At 37.7% G+C, this 26,637-nt stretch overlaps 1 long non-coding RNA gene across 1 annotated transcript in view; it reads right to left on the reverse strand.

Moving 5' to 3' along the window:
- Window positions 1-5,566: 5,566 nt before the first annotated feature.
- The window catches only part of LOC118921878 (uncharacterized), a 29,672-nt gene continuing 8,601 nt past the window's right edge, over window positions 5,567-26,637 (reverse strand). The window contains exons 2-3 of the long non-coding RNA XR_005028537.2: window positions 14,558-14,775; window positions 5,567-5,802 (exon numbers count right to left, since the gene is read on the reverse strand). This is a non-coding gene — a long non-coding RNA (uncharacterized LOC118921878). The remainder of the gene's footprint in view (window positions 5,803-14,557; window positions 14,776-26,637) is intronic.

Genomic DNA, 26,637 nt, shown 5'->3' on the forward strand with positions numbered 1-26,637 from the left:
GAGTTAAGTCCCCTGGACTTAATATAACATCATACATCAGAGTATTATCACATTCAGTTTGGCTATATGTATCTGAAAACTCAAAACAGTGGCTTAAGTAAGACTGAAGTTTATTTCTTTCTCACATAGAAGAGAGAGTTAGTTGTCCAGGACTGTTTCAATTAGCGGGCCACCCTCCTTAGAGTCACCTTCCAGATGGCTTCTGGAACTTCACCCATTAAATCTGACTTTCAGGCAGTAGGAAGGAGGAAGGCACCTCACAGCTGAGTCAGCCCCTTGTAAAACAGCCTCCCTAGAAGGTTCCCCCAAACTACTTAAATGACATCCCATTATCCAGAATTGTCACCTAATTATAAAAGTGGCTGGTTGGAAATGTAGCCCATTACATGAGTGCATTGTAACTCCAAATATAGTTGAGGTTCTAAACTAAGCAAGGAGAGAATGAATACCTTCTCTACTAAAGAAATTACTTCTCCAATCTGCACAGTGCCCATTTAATTCAGGGCAGCTATCACAATCTGAGTTTTAAACAACTCAATTTTTAGCAATCAATGGAGTCGTTATCGCTAAGATTTTAAAGTTCTCTATTCCCTTCTTGCCAATCATTTGTACTTTTTTCTTAATTGGCTGCTATTTTCAATCAAGCACAGTTGACTTAAAGTAAAGCTAGAGTCACATTCCACTGATTAGAGTTGTCTTTTAATGATTAATGAACCAGTCTGAAACTCACACTGTGTTTATTTAGAACATGATAGCATCATTCAGTAATGAACTTCCAAGAGATTATTTGTTTTCCATTGCCACATTTCTAATCAAGTGCTCATATGCATAATGAATGCTTCAAGAGAAATCTGTTTTTTGCCTTGTTTATGAGAAGAGTCATCTTAATGGCAAACCATGAGCATGTTGAAATATATTGTTTCGTTAAATCTGAACATGAATTAATATTTCAGGGACACATAAAACAGTAAAATACAACAATCTTTAAAATTCTAATAAAATTGTATGAACTCAGATATGTAAGAGACCTTGAGATTCATTTGGCCAACCCCTACTCCAATTCCATGAATATCATCAGCAGTAGGTGATGCTCTAGTATCCTGGGAATGCCTCTGGAAGTTGGAAACTTACCATCTCTTTGGTCAGTCCCCTCTAGATGTCAGTACTTGTTGGAACATTATTGAACACAGCCACAAAATTACTTCCCTCCTCCTCATCTTTAACTTTTTCTCTCCCATTTTGTCTCTCTAGATCTTTATGTGCTGGGTACTTACCTTAGAGTAAGCAGCCATCAGTATCGACAACCATACTAGAACAATGTTTAACTTTGGAACAGAATAGCAGAAGTGGTGAAAAGCTCACCAAAGAACTACATGGGTCTGGGAAAGAGATAAAGAATGATGATCAGAGAGGGCAGGGAAGCTTATCAATAGGTACAATTTGAGCAGAGATCTGAGGGAAGTGAGAGAGCTCTCCATGCAGATATCTTACTCTGCCCAGAATGCAAGGCACAGAGCAAAGGGAAAGTGAAAAGGCCTTTGGGGCACCACGTGAGTCTGGTGCATGTGTTCAGGGACTAGCAAGGCTAGCATAATCCAGGACAGAGTTGGTGAGGGGAAGCTGGGAGCTGGTTAGACAGAGACAGTGAATGGGACTGTGAGGGGCATATGGAGTCTTTTGAAGATTCTGAGCAAAGGAATGACATGGTTTTTCTTAGTTGTGAAAGAATCACTGTCTGATGTGTGGAAAATAGATTATAAGGAAGAGGGAAGCTGAGAGACCACTTAGGAGTTGGCTGCAATAGTCCAGTGGAGATACTGGCTTATGCCATTGTACTAATAGTGCGTAAGTGGTCTGATTCTAGTTATGTGCTGTAGGAAGAGCCTGCACGATGTACTACGGGACTGGATGTGCAAAAGGGAACATGGTACAATGAATCAGATGATTTTAATTTGAGCACCAGGAAGAATGACTGTTCCACTCACTGACTTACTGGAAGTGAGAAGTCTTGGGAGAGGAGCACATTAATACAGAGGAAAACCAAATGCTTGATTTATGTTTTAATATTCCATTTAGGCATCCAAGTGAGGATACTGAGTAAGCAGGTGGATCTCCGAGTTGGAATTCAGCTGAACAGCATTAGTGCAATGTCTTTTAAAGTTGTTTGATTTGTAGAATATCATCTGTATTGTTTTTTTCAGTGCTTCGAGAGGGTTTGGCTTGGTGATGACAGATGTTCCTTTCAGGTCTAAATTTGAATATTAATGATATCATGGTCAAAATGCCAATGGTACCCTGGAGGATCTGTTCTTTTCTTTTTAGTTTGCAAATTGTGGCCATACTGTTGTGTACCCACTGCCTTCAGGATGAAGGCACTCATTTCCCCGCTGCTGGGAGTGTTGGGTGATTAGAGCTCATGGCTTCATCGTTTGAGGGAAACTACTCTCCTTTTGAAGGGGGCTTCCTTGCACATCCCTCTCCCTGTGTGCAACTCACATCCAATGCCTGGCCCATGTAGGCCAGCAATCTCCTCAATTTGAAAACACTTTTGCACACATGCATCACAGTTCTAGTTATATGAGTGTACAAACATTTGTCAAAATCATCAAGCCGCACACTAAGACTTGTGCATTTTATTATATGTACCTCAATAAAAAAAGATAGTAAAAAGGCATAATTAAGCTCATTCTGTTTAATTCTGTTCCCTTTTCCTTAGAAATATTCCAGAGAGCATCCTCTACTAAACCTCTGACACTCAAATCTCCATCTCAGATTCTGGTTTTTCTGTGTCACAAAATATATAGTCATAAAGTGTTTTCCATTTAAAAAAAAAAGTAAAAGATGTACTATGGTAAAATTGAATTTGGTATTATTTACATCATTTATTATAACTATCTAAAAAAACTGATTAAAGAAAAGCATTCAATTAAATTATATCCTATTTAGAATTTTTTCAGCTAATATAAATTCATCCAGGCAGAATCAGAGTCTAATGGCAAATATGGATTTTATTTGTCTTGTATTCCATTTTAAAGGTAAACATTAGACCATCACACTTAAAGGACACTTTAATACAATTATATTTAACAAATACTGAAAAAAATTGAACCAAATAACACTTCACTTGATAAAGTATCTCAGAAGAACATGGTATGTCCATATTTTTATAATGCAAGAACTTCACAAAAGACAGTGGATCAAACTCTCAGAGCTTTTTTGCAGATTCTCATCTGTCAATCAAGTGCTCCCTTTCTGAACAGGTTGCTTTTCATCATTTCGGGAAGTTGACATTTCTACGATTAAGATCATCTTGTTTTAAAAAATCTCTCCCCCTGACTTCCTGTGTTTTTCAGTATTATTTTTTAAAAACAATAAGAAATGGTGTTTTGATGGATTCAGCTTGTTTACTTGACTGTTAATAAACCAGCAAACTTTAAGAATCAGAATGTTTCTTCTTTTTAGTTTCAAATAGCAAAGCCACTTTCACATTTAAACTTGCTGAGTGAATTTCTATAGCTTTTATTGTATATTTACTACTATTGATTAATTTTTTTGAAATAGAGGAAGAAAAATCATGAACAAAAGATGAGAGATAAACTAAAAAACTCATTATCGAATTGCTTTTCAAGAACAATACCCCCGAATACGGAAACATCTGTTTATCAGCTGCCTGCAAATAGCTAGCCCTTATCTCTTCCATTCCTTTAGGATTTCAACCCTCAAATTTTTTCTTTTTTGTTGTTACAACTATATCTTAAGAGAGAGCATGGGCAATGTTATTTAGATGACTTTAAAAGTGAATTAAAAAAATAGCATGAAAGTGTAATTTCAAACTATATTTCATAAAGAAAATGAAAGATTGTTTTCCTAATCCTAGTATTAAGGACTGAGGTGATTTTTATTATTTTGGAGGGAAGTATCCAGTTTAAACTATCTGGCTGGAAGTCCATGGTGGTACTTTTTTTCTCTTGTAACAAATCTGAAAAAGGGTATTATAGCATAGCTTAAAAACAATTTAATACATCTATTATGTTATATATCTCTTAACTGTTCTTATAAGTAATTTCTTGCTGCATAAGCTAAATTTTGTTTTGTTTTCTTGACTCAAATTGTAAAATGGGAAACTTCATCAGTTCCTTTGATCTATACAGTGGCCTCAAATGGCTCTATATGCTCCCTCAAAAACCAGTCAGCAGTGAGGAGGTGAATTAGATTTTTTGCTTGTATGGTTCCAAAACGGAGAACTGAAAGCCATATGTGAACACAACAGATGGGCCAATTTCAGCACAGTGGTGGGGAGAACCTTCAAACAATTATAACTGTACAAAATTCAAATGAGCAGTGAGTTACCATGCCCTGCTCTGCTTACATATCATTTATTGGTCAGAAATATTGCAGGGGGGATTACGGCATTGGATAGTAAAGGTGATGTCTCATTCCAGTTCTGGGATTTGCCTAAATTGATGGCTTGTTTGACAATGCCCCACTCCAAATCAGAAATGTTTTAAATTTGTTTTGGAAAATTTTCATGTTAAAGCATCAAAGCATTTGTTCATTTGTATTCCTCCGTGTGCTACAAAATTTGCTCACATCTGGAGACCACAGGTGAGTTTTAATTGTTTCTGAACTAGCTGTCACTGAGGTTGCCGCGGGAGAGGTAACCTCTGAGCAGCTCTGAAGAGGAGGCCCCGCCGGGCTCTAGTGCAGTCCCCTTCCTGGGGCTCTGCGTGCAGCAACTGTGGCAGTGCTAATCAAAATATTTCCAAATTAAGCCAATGATGGCGGGCAGAATAATGGCCCCCAGGATGCTAATATCCTAATCTGGGAAACTATCAATATAGTTACTCAGCAAAAAGAAACTTTTGCAGATAGGATATTAACTGCCCTGAGAGGGGGGTAGATTTTCCAGGTGGGCCCAATCTGATCACATGTGTCCTTAAAAGCTGAGAACATTTCTCAGCCATTGTCAGAGAAGACAGGTCAGGAGTTGGAGAGAGGCAATGCTGTAATCTTTGAAGACCGTGAAAGGAAGCCACAAGCTAAGGAATGTGGGCACCTCTAGGAGCTGAAAGGAAATGGATTCTCCTCCAGAGCTTCCAGCAAAGAAAGCGGACTTGCCAACATCTTGATGTTAACTCAGTGATACCGTGTCAGACTTCTAACTTACAGAGCTGAAGGATTATAAATTCGTTGTTTTAAACCACTGCATTTGTAGTAATTTGTTACAGAGGCAATAGGAAACTAGTAGAGCATCCATCCATGGAGCCCCTGGACTTTTCCTCTGCCAAAGAGACTGTGGGAAAGCCTGCCGATGTGCCCAGCCTCAGCGTCTAGGGTACCCTCTCCAGCACAATACACACCGTCATTGCTTCCCTGTCCTTCTGTGGTGCAGATGTGAGTGTCTCCAAACAACCAAAAGACATGTATCATGATGATATTTTTATGGATTTCAAAATAGTGACTCTGGACCATACCAAGATCCAAAAGAGTTTTGGAATCAACTTATAAACATTATCATCAGCATTGTTCTGATTTATTTTAAAATGTTAAATCCATCAAGGCCCAGAACAAATATCAGAAATCTATTGTTGAGGTGTCAGATCTGATAGTGGCATGTGGCTCTATTTCAGCAGAAAAAGGCCTTCATGTAAAGCACAATAAATACACTTTTGATGCCTTCTCACTTCCTTTTCTGGATCCCTCACTGCTTCTGGGCTCTCTCATGGCCATACACAGGCCACCGTTGCAGAACGCTGACATTATCTAAAATTATTCCATTCTCTGCTCACTTTCTTCTTTTCCCTAAAATCAAAACAAGTGTTTCTCTTTAGCAGGTAGGAAACCAGAAGATTAAAGTAACTCGCTCTAAGGGTAAAGGTCTCAACAACGGCACGTGAGGTTTGAGGAACTTCACAGGGGGATAGTTTTGAAGCAGAGTATTTTGAAAGGGATGTGTTTGTTGCCGGCTCTTGGCTCCACTGCGCAGTCTCCAAGCATACACTGAATATCTGCTCATGTCTGCACAGTATGGCCCTGGGGTTTACGTTCAAGGACCTTGGAGGCAGACAAAGCTGGTTGAGTTCAGGCTTTGCCATTTAGCAGTTGTGACCAAGTTCCTATTTCTCATCTGTGAAATAATAACCATAACAGTGACTACCTCTTAGGTTTATTGTGAGGTCAGAGTGAAATCAAGCACATCAGCTGCTCAGCATAATGCCTGGTCTAGAGTAGGGACTCCATGTACTTTTTCTGCAAATGATTCTCTAGTTCAGGCTCTGGATAAGACATTTTTTGAAGACACCAAAAAAATAAAGAAGGCACAGCCATAGACCCCACAGAGCTCTCTCCCACCCGCCAGTCTTCTCCTGCTTGTGAGCAGGCACCAGAAAAGTAACAGCTCATTTAAAAAAGTAGCTAACTCGACTTGGGGGCGGAAGATGGCGGCGTGAGTAGAGCAGCGGAAATCTCCTCCCAAAACAACATATATCTATGAAAATATAACAAAGACAACCCTTCCTAGAATAAAGACCAGAGGACACAGGACAATATCCAGACCACATCCGCACCTGAGAGAACCCAGCACCTCGCGAAGGGGGTAAGATACAAGCCCCGGCCCCGCGGAAGCCGAGCGCCCCTCCCCCCAGCTCCCGGCGGGAGAAGAGTGGGCAGAGCGGGAGGGAGACGGAGCCCAGGACTGCCGAACACCCAGCCCCAGCCATCCGGGCCAGAGTGCAGGGCCCTCGATACTAGGAAAACAGGGCAGCAAGAACAGTGAGCGGGCACTGGAGGCTGAGCGACAGAGGACATAAGAAAAGCGCGCGACCATTTTTTTTTTTTGCTTTTTTGCTGCTTTGTTTTGGCGAGCGCTTTCTTCCTGACAAAGAATTCAAAATAAGAATCATAAACATGCTGACAGAGATGCAGAGAAATATGCAAGAAAAATGGGATGAAGTCCGGAAAGAGATCACAGATGCCAGAAAGGAGATCGCAGAAATGAAACAAACTCTGGAAGGGTTTATAAGCAGAATGGATAGAATGCAAGAGGCCATTGATGGAATTGAAATCAGAGAACAGGAACGCATGGAAGCTGACATAGAGAGAGACAAAAGGATCTCCAGGAATGAAACAATATTAAGAGAACTGTGTGACCAATCTAAAAGGAGCAATATCCGTATTATAGGGGTCCCAGAAGAAGAAGAGAGAGGCAAAGAGATGGAAAGTATCTTAGAAGAAATAATTGCTGAAAACTTCCCCACACTGGGGGAGGAAGTAATCAAACAGACCACGGAAATACACAGAACCCCCAACAGAAAGGATCCAAGAAGGGCAACACCAAGACACATAATAATTAAAATGGCAAAGATCAAGGACAAGGAAAGAGTGTTAAAGGCAGCTAGAGAGAAAAAGGTCACCTATAAAGGGAAACCCATCAGGCTAACGTCAGATTTCTCAACAGAAACCCTACAGGCCAGAAGAGAATGGCATGATATATTTAATACAATGAAACAGAAGGGCCTTGAACCAAGGATACTGTATCCAGCACGACTATCATTCAAATATGACGGTGGGATTAAACAATTCCCAGACAAACAAAAGCTGAGGGAATTTGCTTTCCACAAACCACCTCTACAGAACATCTTACAGGGACTGCTCTAGATGGGAGCACTCCTAGAAAGAGCACAGCACAAAACACCCAACATATGAAGAATCGAGGAGGAGGAACAAGAAGGGAGAGAAGAAAAGAATCTCCAGACAGTGTATATAACAGCTCAATAAGCGAGCTAAGTTAGGCAGTAAGATACTAAAGAGGCTAACCTTGAACCTTTGGTAACCACGAATTTAAAGACTGCAATGGCAATAAGTACATATCTTTCAATAGTCACCCTAAATGTTAATGGGTTGAATGCACCAATCAAAAGACACAGAGTAACAGAATGGATAAAAAAGCAAGACCCATCTATATGCTGCTTACAAGAAACTCACCTCAAACCCAAAGACATGTACAGACTAAAAGTCAAGGGATGGAAAAACATATTTCAAGCAAACAACAGTGAGAAGAAAGCAGGGGTTGCAGTACTAATATCAGACAAAATAGACTTCAAAACAAAGAAAGTAACAAGAGATAAAGAAGGACACTACATAATGATAAAGGGCTCAGTCCAACAAGAGGATATAACCATTCTAAATATATATGCACCCAACACAGGAGCACCAGCATATGTGAAACAAATACTAACAGAACTAAAGGGGGATATAGACTGCAATGCATTCATTCTAGGAGACTTCAACACACCACTCACCCCAAAGGATAGATCCACTGGGCAGAAAATAAGTAAGGACACGGAAGCACTGAACAACACAGTAGAGCAGATGGACCTAATAGACATCTATAGAACTCTACATCAAAAAGCAGCGGGATATACATTCTTCTCAAGTGCACATGGAACATTCTCCAGAATAGACCACATACTAGGCCACAAAAAGAGCCTCAGAAAATTCCAAAAGATTGAAATCCTACCAACCAACTTTTCAGACCACAAAGGCATAAAACTAGAAATAAACTGTAAAAAGAAAGCAAAGAGGCTCACAAACACATGGAGGCTTAACAACACGCTCCTAAATAATCAATGGATCAATGACCAAATCAAAATGGAGATCCAGCAATATATGGAAACAAATGACAACAACAACACTAAGCCCCAACTTCTGTGGGACGCAGCAAAAGCAGTCTTAAGAGGAAAGTATATAGCAATCCAAGCATATTTAAAAAAGGAAGAGCAATCCCAAATGAATGGTCTAATGTCACAATTATCGAAATTGGAAAAAGAAGAACAGATGAGGCCTAAGGTCAGCAGAAGGAGGGACATAATAAAGATCAGAGAAGAAATAAATAAAATTGAGAAGAATAAAACAATAGCAAAAATCAATGAAACCAAGAGCTGGTTCTTCGAGAAAATAAACAAAATAGATAAGCCTCTAGCCAGACTTATTAAGAAGAAAAGAGAGTCAACACAAATCAACAGTATCAGAAACGAGAAAGGAAAAATCACGACGGACCCCACGGAAATGCAAAGAATTATTGGAGAATACTATGAAAACCTATATGCTAACAAGCTGGGAAACCTAGGAGAAATGGACAACTTCCTAGAAAAATATAACCTTCCAAGATTGACCCAGGAAGAAACAGAAAATCTAAACAGACCAATTACCAGCAACGAAATTGAAGCGGTAATCAAAAAACTATCAAAGAACAAAACCCCTGGGCCAGATGGATTTACCTCGGAATTTTATCAGACATACAGGGAAGACATAATACCCATTCTCCTTAAAGTTTTCCAAAAAATAGAGGAGGAGGGGATACTCCCAAACTCATTCTATGAAGCTAACATCACCCTAATACCAAAACCAGGCAAAGACCCCACCAAAAAAGAAAACTACAGACCAATATCCCTGATGAACGTAGATGCAAAAATACTCAACAAAATATTAGCAAACCGAATTCAAAAATACATCAAAAGGATCATACACCATGACCAAGTGGGATTCATTCCAGGGATGCAAGGATGGTACAACATTCGAAAGTCCATCAACATCATCCACCACATCAACAAAAAGAAAGACAAAAACCACATGATCATCTCCATAGATGCTGAAAAAGCATTTGACAAAGTTCAACATCCATTCATGTTAAAAACTCTCAGCAAAATGGGAATAGAGGGCAAGTACCTCAACATAATAAAGGCCATCTATGATAAACCCACAGCCAACATTATATTGAACAGCGAGAAGCTGAAAGCATTTCCGCTGAGATCGGGAACTAGACAGGGATGCCCACTCTCTCCACTGTTATTTAACATAGTACTGGAGGTCCTAGCCACGGCAATCAGACAAAATAAAGAAATACAAGGAATCCAGATTGGTAAAGAAGAAGTTAAACTGTCACTATTTGCAGATGACATGATACTGTACATAAAAAACCCTAAAGACTCCACCCCAAAACTACTAGAACTGATATCGGAATACAGCAAAGTTGCAGGATACAAAATCAACACACAGAAATCTGTGGCTTTCCTATATACTAACAATGAACCAACAGAGAGAGAAATCAGGAAAACAACTCCATTCACAATTGCATCAAAAAAAATAAAATACCTAGGAATAAACCTAACCAAAGAAGTGAAAGACTTATACTCTGAAAACTACAAGTCACTCTTAAGAGAAATTAAAGAGGACACTAACAGATGGAAACTCATCCCATGCTCGTGGCTAGGAAGAATTAATATCGTTAAAATGGCCATCCTGCCCAAAGCAATATACAGATTTGATGCAATCCCTATGAAACTACCAGCAACATTCTTCAATGAACGGGAACAAATAATTCAAAAATTCATATGGAAACACCAAAGACCCCGAATAGCCAAAGCAATCCTGAGAAAGAAGAATAAAGTAGGGGGGATCTCACTCCCCAACTTCAAGCTCTACTATAAAGCCATAGTAATCAAGACAATTTGGTACTGGCACAAGAGCAGAGCCACAGACCAATGGAACAGACTAGAGAATCCAGACATTAACCCAGACATATATGGTCAATTAATATTTGATAAAGGAGCCATGGACATACAATGGCGAAATGACAGTCTCTTCAACAGGTGGTGCTGGCAAAACTGGACAGCTACATGTAGGAGAATGAAACTGGACCATTGTCTAACCCCATATACAAAAGTAAACTCAAAATGGATCAAAGACCTGAATGTAAGCCATGAAACCATTAAACTCCTGGAAGAAAACATAGGCGAAAACCTCTTAGACATAAACATGAGTGACCTCTTCTTGAACATATCTCCCCGGGCAAGGAAAACAACAGCAAAAATGAGTAAGTGGGACTATATTAAGCTGAAAAGCTTCTGTACAGCAAAAGACACCATCAATAGAACAAGAAGGATCCCTACAGTATGGGAGAATATATTTGAAAATGACACATCCGATAAAGGCTTGACGTCCAGAATATATAAGGAGCTCTCACGCCTCAACAAACAAAAAACAAATAACCCAATTAAAAAATGGGCAGAGGAACTGAACAGACAGTTCTCCAAAAAAGAAATACAGATGGCCAACAGACACATGAAAAGATGCTCCACATCGCTAATTATCAGAGAAATGCAAATTAAAACTACAATGAGGTATCACCTCACACCAGTAAGGATGGCTTCCATCCAAAAGACAAACAACAACAAATGTTGGCGAGGCTGTGGAGAAAGGGGAACCCTCCTACACTGCTGGTGGGAATGTAAGTTAGTTCAACCATTGTGGAAAGCAGTATGGAGGTACATCAAAATGCTCAAAACAGACTTACCATTTGACCCAGGAATTCCACTCCTAGGAATTTACCCTAAGAATGCAGCAATCAAGTTTGAGAAAGACAGATGCACCCCTATGTTTATTGCAGCACTATTTACAATAGCCAAGAATTGGAAGCAACCTAAATGTCCATCAATAGATGAATGGATAAAGAAGATGTGGTACATATACACAATGGAATACTACTCAGCTATAAGAAAAGGGCAAATCCAATCATTTGCAGCAACATGGATGGAGCTGGAGGGTATTATGCTCAGTGAAACAAGCCAAGCGGAGAAAGAGAAATACCAAATGATTTCACTTATCTGTGGAATATAAGAACAAAGGAAAAACTGAAGGAACAAAACAGCAGCAGAATCACAGAACTCAAGAATGGACTAACAGGTACCAAAGGGAAAGTGACTGGGGAGGATGGGTGGGTAGGGAGGGATAAGGGGGGAAGAAATAGGGGGGTATTAAGATTAACATGCATGGGGGGGTAGGAGAAAAGGGAGGGCTGTACAACACAGAGAAGGCAAGTAGTGATTCTACAACATTTTGCTATGCTGATGGACAGTGACTGTAAAGGGGTTTATAGGGGAGACCTGGTATAGGGGAGAGCCTAGTAAACATAATATTCGTCATGTAAGTGTAGATTAGTGATAGCAAAAAAAAAAGGGCAGTTCCTGTGTGGTAACCTCCAACGAGTTCTACACAAGGGTATAAAGGGCATATAAAAGTGTAGGCAAAGGGTCTGTTTGTGTTTATACAGAGGATCAAAGCCTAATTGGGCTACCCCGAAAATGAACTAAGATACGATATGAAAAAGAACTTCCAACATCTGCACCCTCTGGAAGACTCATGCCAGAAGATGATCATCAAAAAACCCCAACAAAGATCCACGCACTGCTACAGCTGTAGATGCACTCATCCCACCAGTTCCTGGACCTGCCATGGGAATGAGGAAGGAGATATCTAAGCTGGCCTGTGCATACAGTAAAACAACAAAATTGGACTGGATCTATACTGTTGGAACTCAACCATGAATTTGGAGAAGTGCAAATTGTAGCGCTCCAAAGTCTTACAACTACAAACTATTTATTGTTAAAAGAACATATGGCATGTGAACAGTCCCCAGGAATGGGTTGTTTTAATTTGTCTGATTTCTCTCAGACTGTTCAAGTTCATTTGGACAATATCCACCATGTCATAGATAAGTTTTCACAAATGCCTAAGGTGCCTAACTGGTTTTCTTGGTTTCACTGCAGATGGCTGGTAATTACAGATATGCTTTGGTTATGTAACTATACTCCTATTATGTTAATGTGTGTGTGCAATTTAAGTAGTAGCTTAAAACCTATACATGCTGAAGTTACTCTACAAGAAGATATATCAAAGAAATAATCAATCTTCCCATGTTTTCTTCCGCCTGCTACTTCTATAGCTTTTCTTCTTCCTTCCTAATTACAACCCTTAAATAGAATTCGTGCCTCATATCAAATTTACCGAGTATCATAATTCTTCCAAGTGGTAAAGATACCTCAAGACAAATGCTGGGCACAGAAGCCACAGGGCATAAATATGCAAAGAAGTAAAAAGCTAACTTTTTCAAACAATAAGGCTTCTCTCTCACTTACCAACTTTACATTTCCCTGTATGGCCCCGGAAGATGACTGGTTAGCCAGAGACGGGTAAGATTCCTCAAGGGAGGAACAACCTAAGACAGGCACAGTCGCAGGGGGGCCATCAGGTGAGAAATTGGGGATCAACAGAGGTGAGGCTTAGAACCTCACCCCCCCGTTCTGAGAGAAATCTTCTGCATACGTGGATGTTTTATTGCCCTGGTCTAGCTTGGATTAACACATAGTCTACAGGCACACACCTGATCATCTGCATGTGCTCTCTTACAACACTAAACTATGTTTTCTACCTTTATCTTGTATCTACCTACCACTTCAGCATTTTATTAAAAATAATAATAATAAAGAGAGAAATGTGGTATCCACATATAAATCAAGTATAAAAACCAAATCAGTATTCATATTTGAACTGACTGTTTATAGTTCATAATGCATGAGCAAAACCGAAAGTTTCTGTGATGACTGCCCTTGTACTGTTCACTATGTAACTTATTCATTATGTAAGAATTTGTTCTACATGTAAAAACTTGTTTGTTATGCCTCAGAAGATTGGAGACTGACAAAAATTAGGCTTGGGGTGGAATAATGATTGTGCATTGAGCATTGACTCCCCTATACAGAATTTTATTGTCGTTAACAACCATTTGATCAATAAATATGAGAGATGCCCTCACAAAAAAAAAAAAAAAAAAAAAAAAAAAGGACAGACTTCCAATGGTAAAATAAATTAGTAACCGGGATGTAATGTATAGCATAAGGAATATAGTCAAGATATTGTAACAGCCTGGTAGGGTGATAGCTGGAACCTAGAATTATGTATATAAATGTTCTACCACTGTGTTGTACACTTGAAACTCATGTAATGTAATACTGTGTGTCAACTACCCTTCAATAAAAAATAATTATTATAAAAAAAAAAAAAAGTAGCTAACTCACACATACTTGGAATTTTCAAACAAATATTTATCAGCAGCAATAAAACCCTTTACCTCATCCTTGTGTATACATGGGCACTTGGTTATCTCCTTAGGATTTTCACCATTCAATGAGGGAGAAATACAGAGGAGAAATGTGACAAATTCAGGGGAGTTTTTCCCTCTTAATCATAATACACTGAAAGAATAAGTGGAGGTAATTTAGGAAAGGTTATCTTTAAGAAACCTTTCATGGTGGTTCAAAAAACACAAGGAGAATACATCTTGGAATATGTCTCCCCATCTTTTGCAGAAATTCTGACTTTGTTCAGGATACTTTTGTGACTGCTGCAAAATAGAGATGCTGCTGCCTGGAGCTGTGGATGCCAAGAGCGACTTGGCAAAGGTTGTTAGTTGTCAATAACTAATAATGGCTACATGCTGAGGTCTTAAAAAAACAAAGCCAAAGCAAAAACGCCTCAATTTTAATTTTAGGGTTAGACAAAAAGAGAATGGGCTATATAGCCTGAACAATCCAAAAGAGGCCCTTCGTATCTCAGGAAAGAAGAATCCGATGTTTTTCAAAAGCTAAATTTAGGGGAAAGCCTTATTATAATAGCAGCAGGTTTCCTCCGTAAGTGATCCTATTCAGGACTGATCGCCCACCTGCGCAGGCAGCCACAGTAGATGTGACTGACAAGCATACCAAAGTCTCCATTCTTCCAGCTGATTATCGATGTCAACGAGTTGTTGTATTTTGAGGCACTGTCATGGACTCGTTGGAAGGAAACGGACATGTTAGTTCCCTGTGTCTGCAATTCCAGCAGGGATTCCGTATCTGGATATTACGCCTAACTTCGTATCATTTTTAGAAGATTTTGGAACTGTATGGAGAAATACAGCAGAGTTACCTCAATTAAATCTTCATAAGAAAGCCATAGAATATCAAAACTGTGTTTTATAGTCTATATTCACTCTTACTTCTTGTCATTGTGAATAGATGTTTACTATTGCAAACAGTGAATTGAGTATTTAATTCATGTGTGAAATTCAAATGTAATACAATTGTGTATATTGTTAGTACTTGGAGCAGAAATTGAGTTAAGTACCCTTCGTGGCACGAAAGGATAAATCTCTTAGAACACCTACTTTCTGTTGTAGAGAAGGTGTGAATACTTACAAACTTGAAGTTAATCAGTCCTTCCTAGGACAAACAAGTCTACACAAATCACAAACTAGGCATGTCTCATCTGCACATAGAGGTGTTGATTTTCTAGGAGTAACATTTATAAATTACTTAACATGGTGTCTGGCACATGGCAGACACTCAATAAATCCTAACTGTATTAACATTTAAAAGCAATATTTGATTGTGAGTACAAAGATCTAAAAATAAGTGGCTTAAAAATACATTAACTTTTTTCTCACGTACAATGAAAGTCCAGAGACAGGCTGTTCAGGGCTAGCATATTGAATGTTTTATATTATCAGTATCTTAGAATAATTTTATTTTCTGCTTTACTATTCTTAGCAGACACTTAATGTCCTTAGAACCATCTAATGCTCACAATACAGCTGCCATGATCTTACCTATCACACTCAGGTAAAAGGAGAAAAGCTGGTTGTACAAAATGGTGAAGGCCAACTGAATCCACATTATTTTAAAGAAACTCACCCAGAGTCCCAACCAGTAATGTTTGCTCAAATATCATTGTTTTGGACATAGTCACATGTCTTCCCTTTTCTTTCAGGTAAGATGGCAAATGTATTTTAACTGGATGTATCCCCAAACTTAACAAACATAATTCTGTTGTTAAGAAGGGAAAATTGGATTTGGGTAGGAAGCTAGCAGTCTTCCCCACTGTTATTATGGTGATTATAATTATTTGGAGGTCTATGAATAAATGAGTCCTTTTTCGGTAGTTTGCTTCTCTTTGTGTCTATAATATTTCCCTCTCAGAAAGTGCTAGAGTCAGCTTATACTGGCTTACAAAAGCCAACTGATAAATTTTCAAGATTTTAACAAGTTGGTTATTAAACATAGTCATTATTAAAAATTAAATAGCATAAACAGAATTAAACTTTATTGGAAACAAAGATAATAAATATTTAAAATAGATAAATTCCTAATTGTTTTACTCTATTTACTATTATCTATGCCCTTGAGGTTGTGTACATCTGTTGTTTCTATACAGTGAAAGTTCTACATAAGGGAAACCCATAGAGTAGTATGCTGCTATACAGCTCTCCCCAATTTTGCATTCAGTGACTTAAAATTGGTCACGGAGGGAATATTTACACCACGGAAGCTGACAAATACTAAAGTGTGGGCCCTCTTTCCTGGGGAGTAGGCCGTCAGCATTTACCAGCATGCTTCTGCCTTACATTAACAAAAATGTTTTAACTGTTTCTATTTTAATGCTGGCCAGTATAGAGATCAGGGTAGGGACAAATTCAACGTTTCACTAACATTATAATCACATCCAGAAGGTTAACCAGTGAACACACGAGAAGAGGGAGGGACTCGCTTTGTCTCTATTAATGTCTTGCAACAATTCTCAAGGGACCTCTAGCAACACCAGCTGAATATTTCCGCTCTGAGCTAGAGAAATGCCTTTTCTGTGACTATTCTCTTGGAGAGATAGTCAAGGAAAGGGACTGCTATATGTTTTCCCCAAGGACTCTACATTTGTTTATGGCCCTGTGAATTTGGAGCACTCATCAGAAAAGAAAGCAGTAGTTAAAAAATAATTCTGCCTCACTGACTGTCACTCTTTGGAGGGTAAGGAAATGAGACATTTTTGGAGAATAAAGATGCAATGTTAAACAGAAAATCAATGAGAACAATATAAGAATCATTTAAAAGGGTGATTTATAACTTCTTTTCTGTATCTAGTATTTAAATTGAGCCTATTAAATTAAAGCTAATTCTTTTTTCACCTCAAGCGCTTTTGTGTTTTGCTATCTACAGTTGCGTGTAAACCTCCTGTCCCATCGTCTAGAGCTGGCAATGTTGCTGGAAATATCTATAGGAGAAAGTGGTTGGACACCCTACTCCTCTGGTGAGGCTCTAGGGAAGCAAGCTCTCTTTTTTGCTGAGGAGAGGGTGTGTGAGTTAGTATGACCTTTATGAAGAACAATTTAGCAATATTTATCAAAATTGTAAATGCAAATAGAATCAACTCAGAGTCTATCAATAGGGAGTGGTTAAATAAATTATGACAAATATTTTCAATGGAGTGCTATTTATCTGTTAAAATAATCCTAGGAACTATATAGTGGGAAAATGTGTCAAAACAGTATGTTTAATACAACTTTTGTGTAAAATAAGAGAAAATAAAAATCCATATTTATATATATGAGTATGCATAACTCTAGAAAGATCCATAGAATCTAAGAATAGTGATATATATGTGGGAGGGAGGGAGGTTCTGGATAGATGAGGGACAAGGTTGAAATGAAAAGAACAATTTTTTTTAACTTTTTAGCTTTCATAGTTGTTCATTTCTTGATCCATGTGAACATATTCTCTAATTAAAATTAAAAATATCTTAAACCCGTATACATAGCTTGTAGGGCTTAAAGAGAAATAAGCTTTCCCTCTGTCAGCAAATACATTATTTATTTCTCCTGGTTTAATAAGGAGCTCTGGCTGTGAGATGGCTCACTAAAGGGTTAATGGAAGAGAGTTAATGAAAGGCCCATGTGTGGGGATGTGTTGGTTTAAGGGAATCAATGGGGGAGAGCGAGGTAGGAGGACCTAGCAAGAGCAGTATGCCTGCCGGAGCCCCCGGTGGGTCAGGTTGGGAGGGTCATGGGGGTGGGGCTGCCATGGGAGCACGAGCTCTGACTGTAGAGTGCAGCCACTGCTCAAACTGCGGGGACAATGAGGAACAAAAAGAATTAGTATTCCAGTCTTCCTGTCCTTCCACCCTCAATGTACTACTAGTGCCAAACAGAAGCCAAGGAACCAGGAAGCCTGGGCATCCTCTGCACCATGGTTATCTTCCTAGGGGACAAAGAGGAGGAGCAAAGGGTGGAGAATGAATCCAGGCAACAAATGAAAAAAATCTAGTACGGATGACACTGCATCTTAAGTGTGTGTGTAAGTCCACCCGTATGTGTTATATAAATGAGATAAAGATGGCCCCTGTGTTGTTTACTTCTTCACAACAGGCTAGGATCATTAGCTCAGATCTTATCAGCACGAGACTCAAACATTTATATATCCAGTTGCTTTAGATATTTTCCAAGTAAGCATATTTTTAGCTATTTAGAGACTGCCTGCTTTGTATAGCCTTATGAAGCTGCACGCATCATCTGCTAGGTATGGATAAGGCAAACTCTGGGACTATAGAAGACTGCAAACTCCTGCTGCGCCTTGGGACCCTCTGACCCAGAGACTACCCACTTTGTAGCTGAGCGACATCATCCAGGCCCCGTCTCTGATTCTCCTCTCTCCGGGAGTTTCCTGCCTTCTACCCTCTGGATGAAGGCTTCCTCTAGTTTCTGAAGGACTTCCCTTCTCATGCAACCTGTCAAAGCACCACCCAGTTTAGCTCATTATGTAACACTGCCACCTCCTGGTCCTGTTTTTTTCCTCGATCAGCCCTCAAATCCTCTAATTGATCAGTGTGTTCATATACGGATGACTACTTAATTCAACCAATGTAAGTGAGTAGCCCGTTCAGATGTTCAGATAATTTTTAATGAGTTATTCCATTTGGTTCCTAAAATAGCAGATTAAGTTCTCTTATCCCCACTCAAAAGTTAAATGCCTTGTCGAAGGTAAGAGGGAGTGGCTAAGCCAGGATGTAAACTTGGATAACCTACTGACTTCAAATCCTTTCCCCATACCACACATAAGATTCTTCTTTAGTCCCCTGAACGCCATAATATTCTCTGTTCCTCCGCTGTGGCCTGGTGCAGTGTTAATTAACGATGACTCTGCCTTTCAAGGGGGACGATAAGATAGGCTCAGAGGTTCACTTAGGCCCAGAGTTTAATGAAAACTGCAGCTTAAAGACTTTCTGAATCTCCAGTTTACTAGCCATGTCATGTAACTGTATTTCTTAAAAAAAACTCCCACTCTAAAATCCCTCATATATGTTGTGTAAAATAAACTTCTTCTTAAATGCTAAACTTCGTTCATAAGATGAAGAATAGATGTAGGGAATGAGGAACAAAGCCAGAGGCTGTAACATCTGAAACCATCCCTGCTGAGTGTACTATTCACTCTATGTCCCAAAGCCTTGGCTTTTTGTAACTATACACAGGACAGGAAATTAGGTCTTTTGGAATTCAAACAGGGATTGGATGGAGGCCCCATATAAACCTTAGAACCATGAAATTTTACATTTACAGAAAATGATAAACTTGTAAAATTTGCTTACCAGCAAAGAGAAACAAAAAGGAAAGTCATCGGTTGTAGGCTTTAGACAGAAATAATTTGGAGGATTGGAATCCATTTTTCACTTGCCTGCATGGCCCTCAAAACTAGGAACTAACTCAAAATTAGGCAACTAATTGTATGTGCTCCCAAACCAGTAACAACTCAGACACCTGGTAGAAGCAAAAGCAAATCGATGTCCAGCTATCAGATCTCACTGAAATCCTACTTACAAAGCCTACTCATTGAACATGAGTTAATAGCCCAAAATTACAAAGCATAAGGAGAAAGGTGACTGTGAGCAAGAGTTACTGAAACCAAGAAAAAAATCGGATTTGATCCTTTGATTCCCAAAGGCCTTGATTATGCACATTTCTGGATATAGAATTACACTCACACATAATTATTAGATAGAAAATAATATGATGTGTTTAAGATTTGCAGAAGATTTGTGCTGAGCATGGCATTCCATTTCTTGATTTGTTACAGAAGGGATACAGAGAAAATTTTGTTATTTCCCCTTCTGATGACTAATTGGAATGTGCCTTCTTTTTAAAGTCATAAGGGCTGAAAACTGCAAATTATAATACTAACCCTCAGAAATAATTTTAATGTAAGAAATATCAGACTCCTAGTCTCATGGCTTTCTGGGCTCATTTTTTTCTGTCTGTAGAAAGAAATTTTAGACCATACTGTGAGAGAGGGAGAAAATGCCATTTCTCTTCTCTTGTTTTCTTTGGCAGTCTTGAAAAAGAAGGTACTTCTAAGAATTCTGTTGGTTTTCATGGTAATAAGTTCATAAGTTTCCAAGTAAAAACCTAGATCTAATGTGCCAACATGGAACAATTTCTGACACATCGTTAAATAAAAAACTCAAGGTGTAGAACAGTGTGTGAATGCCCCATTTGTATAAAAAATATACATGATACATATTTATATATGCATAGATTATTCATGCATGAATATGCAAAAGATTTATGATAATTGAGGGAGGAAAGCAAGTGAATATGGGGAATCTGGAGCTGGAGTACAACTTAGTATTTTAAGTAATACACATGCATGTACTATTTCAATTTTATAATTTGGTTTAAAAAGAGACAAATTGATGCATTAGCCAATAGTTATTGATTATGCATTATTTATCATGCATTTAGGTAATGCATTTAGGTAATATAATATCTAGCATATGTAGTGCACTGGAATATATAGTGTAGCTGGAATATGTTTACTTAGGTTGAATTCCTGACTTCACAATTTTTTAGCTTTATGAGCTTGGGCAAGTTATTTAATCTCTCTGTACCTTAGTTTCCTCTTCTATCTAATGGCCAAAATAATCAAGTTGTTTTGATGATTAAATAAGATTATCCATATAAAATGCTTTACGCAGTACCTGAAACATGGAAAAGACTTAGTAAATGTTAGCTTATGTGGAGATTTCAAGCTTGCTGATTATTTTTCAGTTCCAATATTCAAACATATTTATGTGCTTGAAGCCTAAAAACTAATCACTAATTAAAGAGGACAGTTTTAATATACTATTGTAAGACTCTACTACCTGATAATTTTTATACATTTACTTTCAAAACATTTGTTTTCCAGGCATATTTTGAAGGTAATGCCAAAAACATGGTGAAATATCAGAGCAGGAAGATCAGTATTATTGCCCGATGGAAATGTTTGGTTTGGCCCTCAGGATACATACCATCTGATAAAACCCTGCACAAAAAAAATTACATTTCACAGTTTGCCAAGTATTTTACCTGAATATTGAAAAGTTCATCCTCTGTACACACACACACACACACAAAATACGCTCTTTGTTTGTGAAATCATATTGTTACTTCATTTATAATTACAAGTGAGTAAAATCATTTGATAATACCAGCCGAGAGAAGGTTTGGCTTCCAGAGAATTCTAACTTATTCTTTTACAATGAGAAATATGACTAATTATCAAATAGACCAAAATACCAGACTCCACTGATCACCATAATTTCTTCTTGGAACACTGATTTACATTTGAAGCCAAATTCTAATAAAATGTTCAGCTTATAAAGTCCATCTTCTGAACCGAGGGAGTTTGCTTTTTTTAGCCACATGGCTATTCTCTCCTTAGTAGGGAATACACTGTGATTTTCCTTAACTGTTCATCAGAGCTGGTGACCGATGGATTGAATTTAATTTAGAGGTTTTTGCTGTTGTTCTACCATTTAGCCCTCTTTAAAAATTGCTCCTTTTGTACATGTTAATGATATTTATTTTGTTCCAGGTTAGACATGCTAATATTCTCAGATACTTCCTATCACTACTTTGATTATCTAGATGGATATTTCAATAATTTAGAAGTTTCTTAGAAATATGTTCTAGTTTACTATTGCTATATGACAATTCCCATATTTATCACTTGGACTTTTCATGCTGCAGGAACCCAGGTATGGGTTAGTAAGGACTCCTGGTCAGACTATCAGTAGGTTGAAACAAGGTGTCAGTCAGAGCTGCAATCTCCTCTGAGGCCCAGGGGAATCCTCCCCCAAACTCATTAGTTATTGAGAAAATTAAGTTCTTATGGTTGTAGGACTTAGGCCTTCAGCTCCTAAAGGTTGCTTACTGTTTCTTGCCATGTGGCTCTTTTTACAAGATGGCGATTTGTTTCTCCAAGGCCAGCAGGGGAGTATCTGCTGCTGCTTGGAATAGCTCTTTCCCGTCTGTCATGGCAGTCTTGCATAACTTAATCGAAACAAAAGACTGGCTACCATTCATATTCTAGGTCCTCCCACACTCAGAGTGTGGGACACAGGGCTGTACACCAGAGGATGGGAATCTTGGGCCCATTTTGGAATTCTGCCTGCCACACTGTCTATGTGCTGGTCATTGTGAGGGTAAGAGGTGCAGAGGGATGGGATGTATTTGACTTGAGCTATGAGTGCATGGAAGCATAATATCAACCTAAATTCTGGGGTGTCCAGCTGCTGTTGCCTCCAAGTTTTTCCTACTGCAATTTGATCTTCCCATGGTGATAAAGCATGACTTCAAGCCTGGATTTGCAGACTCAGAATTTAGGGGTGCTATGAATTTACATGGGGATAAAATAATGCTGAAAGGTCTTAATATGTTGCTGTCCAGAAGAAAAAATAACTAGCTGTCTGTATAAATTCTTTTATCAGGATTGAGAATAACAAATTATAGTAACTGTGAGTAAGAAATAATAGTTACCAGTTAAACATCTTTCTATCAGGAGCTCTACACACATTATTTTTCCAATATTTCTTATGAGAAAATCAAAGCTCAATTAATGTTAATCATGAATAAATATTAAAATGGTAAAAAATTCATGTCAATTTATTGCTCAATTCCCACAGCTAGTAGGTCTCAGAGCTAGAATTTTAAATCTAGCTCCATTTGAGTTTGTAAACTCTATTCTCTGTATTATACATTGCTATGAAAACTGGGAGCTTGATAATTTCTCATTTAACTTTTCCACAAATATTTATGAGGCCTGCTATGGGTCAGGCAGTATGCTAGCCACAAGAGATACAGCAGGTAACAAGACAGACGTGGTCTCTACCCTCCAGAATAAGAGCGCAAATTTCCACCAGAGTCTGAGATAATAAATATTTTTTTACATCAAATAAAGTACTTATATATGTTATTAATATTATTAATATTAATTAATAATACTAGTAATACTGTTTCATATTGAATAATAAATGTGTTTGGGATACAGTCACAGTGAATTTTAATACATTTTTTTCTAATTATAATGGAATACCATAAAATTTTTATTTAAGGTTTTACTATTTAAAAAAGGAGTATGAAGCAATATGTGTGTGTGTGCATGCATGCACTTTGGTTTGAGAAAAAATAACCTATTTGGTGAAAAATTAGTATTAATCATTAAGGAATTGAAAACTAGCAAGCCTTTCATTATAAACTTGGATGGTCTTTATGTAGTGTGTGTCTTCGGGCTGGAACAGGGTTACCCAGTTGCCCAATTGAGCATGAATACAGGGGCACTAAATTTACCCAAATAAATAAATAAATAAATAAATAAAGGAAGGAAGGAAGGAAGTTGAGGAAAAAGATGGAGAAATTATACTTCAAAGACTTTATCCAGGATTTTCAAAACATAAAATCTAGAAAAAAGTTTTAAACTCTGTGTACATATCCATTTTACTTAAATGTATTCATTTTGTATTATACAAGGGAAGAAAATCAAGTGTACCACAATGTTTTCAGTGATTTGGGGCTTCTAAAAACCCTAATCTGGTTGGTCTTATTTTGGATCAACTATTTAACACCTTTGTTTCACTTTCTGTAGGCTACCATTGATATAGTAGAACTTTTGAAGTGAACTGAGGTATACACTTAAAAATGTTAAGCTTAGATCCTTCTGTGAATTACAGGGAAACAAACACTGCCACCTAATGGTAGCACTGCAAACTGCAGGTTATTTTAATATCCTCAGCTTACGTAGCACATTGGACTATGTAAAAACAGTATCAACTTAATATTCAAATGATTGGCAGTGATAAAATATGGAAACATCTATTAATATCAGTGACGCATTGTTAAATAGTTACAAGATTTGGCAAAACTTTATGCCTCATTGATACCGACATCAATAATAATTCTGATGAAATTTTTCATGATGCTACTTCTATTTTAACAAAAGCATAGTAATACATGAGAAAATTATTTTTTGTGACTTCAGCCAGGCTTTTATATTATGTCAGAAAAATCTACATATGTTAGGTTAATTTCTTTGAGTTTTCCATTAAATAAAATCTAAATATTTGATAGTAGCTTTGTAATTAATTAATTAATTTTTGTTCATGTATTTAAATGTTTCATGAATTTAACTTCCTCTTGGAAAATATAATAGAGTGTTTAGTTAAAACTAATATATACTGTGTAATTTAAGGTGAATTACCATAATATTAACATTAGGTAATCATCATTAATCATAATGATTTAATGGGGATATGCTAATCATTAATATTCAGGACATGCCCTCTACAGAGACAGCATAGGTGAGATTTGCAGGTTGCTCAAATTATTACACTGTCATATTGCCAAATTCTACTGTGCAAGACTGTCAAGTCATTGTTTCCCTAGATAAAATAAGTTACTCTTTAAGATGACGGGCTATATTATTCTTTTGTTCATGTGTTTGTTGTATCTTGTTGACCTCAGTGTTCCTTGCAAGAGGAACATGGGACAGAAAATCCTGATTAGTAGGCAGAGAATAAAGGTAGTCTTGATGGTAGGGCACTTCAGGGTAGGGCAAGTGTGGGAGGAAGTACCCAGGGTGAGGCCCTTTCCTCTCTGGCACGGAACTCCCATGGGATCCCAAGTAAAAGAGGAAAATCTGAGGGCAATGTTAAGAGCCTAAGGAGATAGATCATTTACCTATTATGTTAAGTTGATGACAAAAGACTAGGATTCAGAGTCCAAAGACCATGTGTTGGTTCTATAACCCAAATTGGGCTATTGATTAATCTTATATGTGTTGGTTCATTTATAAAATGTATATAAAAACATTTGTTTAAATTATGAACAATTGATAGCTCACATAATAGCCTTCTCATTACTTGCTAAGAGTTAGTCTTAGACTATAACATAATTAGACAGTTGCTTTAATTAGTCTTAGCTAATTATACCCCAGTGGCTTAAGTGGGGCAATAACTGGAGAATATGGGGTTGGAGAGAGAGATTTTAATATTTTTTTGAAGGTAGAAACTTGAGTATGTTTAAATGCCGATGAGAGGAATGCTCACAAAAGACAGCCATTTTCTTCATATAAGTCAACAATGACTCCTGTGGTAACTTTTCTGATATATAACAAACTGGAAAAGCATTCAAATGCTTTGTTTTATCTTTTAAACCAGGAGTATGTATGTAGGAGAGATCATCAGTGTTCACCAAATACCCATTATTTCATAATATCTCCCACCCATTCTTTCAGTTGGGGTGGGTCCATGTGACTAGTTCTTCAAAGAATGAATCATAAGAAGTGATATGTGCTCTTCCAGACAAAGCAAATTAAGAGTTGGTATGGTTCCAACATTTTTATCCTCCCCTGTCACAGGCACTTTGGTATAATAAGGCCATATAATATAATATAACATATAATTATATATTTTATGTAATTTATAATTACATCTAATACTTCATTTTATTGGACTTCCTTTTATTGTGCTTTGCAGATATTCTATTTTTTACAAGTTGGAGGTTCAGCATGGAGGTTCAGTGGAGGAAATAAATGCAGATGTGGTGGAAATAGCAAGATAAATGAACTTGAAAGTGGAGCCTGAAGATGAGACTGAACTGCTACAGTTTCATGATGAAACATTAATGGATGAGGAGTTGCTTCTTATGGGTGAGTAAAGAAAGTGGTTTATTGAGATGGAAACTACTCCTGGTGAAGATGCTGTGAAGACTGTTGAAATGACAACAAAGGATTTAGAATAATATGTAAACTTAGTTGATAAAGCAGTGGCAGGATTTGAAAGCATTGCCTCCAATTTTGAAAGAAGTTCTGTGTGCAAAATATTTATCAAATGACATCTCATCCTACAGAGAAGTTGTTCATGGAAAGAAAAGTCAGTCAATATGGAAAACTTCATTGTTGTCTTATTTTAAGAAATTGCCACAGTCACCCCAGCCTTCAGCAACCATCATCCTGTCAACAGCCATCAGCACTGAGGCAAGACCTTCCACCTGCAAAGACAATGTGACTTGCCAAAAGCTCAGATGCTGGTCAGCATTTTTTAACAACTAATTAGGGTACGTATTTTTTTAGAAACAGTGCTATTGCACACTTAGACAGCAATAGACAGCATAGCATAAACATAACTTTTATATATACTGGAAAACTAAATAATTCATTTGACCAATTTTATTGTGATATTTCATAAGAGAGCAATAAATCTTTACTACAAATCCTTGAGTTGTTGAATTTCTTGTTTTGGCAGTTAGTGTTAATTACTCTGACTTGTGCAATATTTTAGGGTCAGAATTTGGCAAATATTTCAAAATCTCTTGCCTGTTCCCTGATGAATGGGAGACATATTTAAGAAATGACAAGAGAAAATTTTATTAGACTAAATTAATGGGTAGGCGAGATCCCGTCCTTGATTAGAGAAACCAAGCGAGTGATTCTCACTTGATTTGTGAAAGAACAAAATGTATTTAGAGCATTTGTTCAGGAAGTCATGAGCTTTCCCTGTCTTAAAGACTTCTGGGTTTAAAAACTCACTATTTTTATAGATTATAGTATATAATTTTTTCCTCTCCAGGTTTAAAACATTTTGGCAAATATAAATGGGGGCTGGTGGACTGGCTCGTCTAGGCTGGAT

Source organism: Manis pentadactyla, chromosome 1 (genome assembly GCF_030020395.1).
Source record: "Manis pentadactyla isolate mManPen7 chromosome 1, mManPen7.hap1, whole genome shotgun sequence".
Classification (NCBI taxonomy): Eukaryota; Metazoa; Chordata; class Mammalia; order Pholidota; family Manidae; genus Manis; species Manis pentadactyla.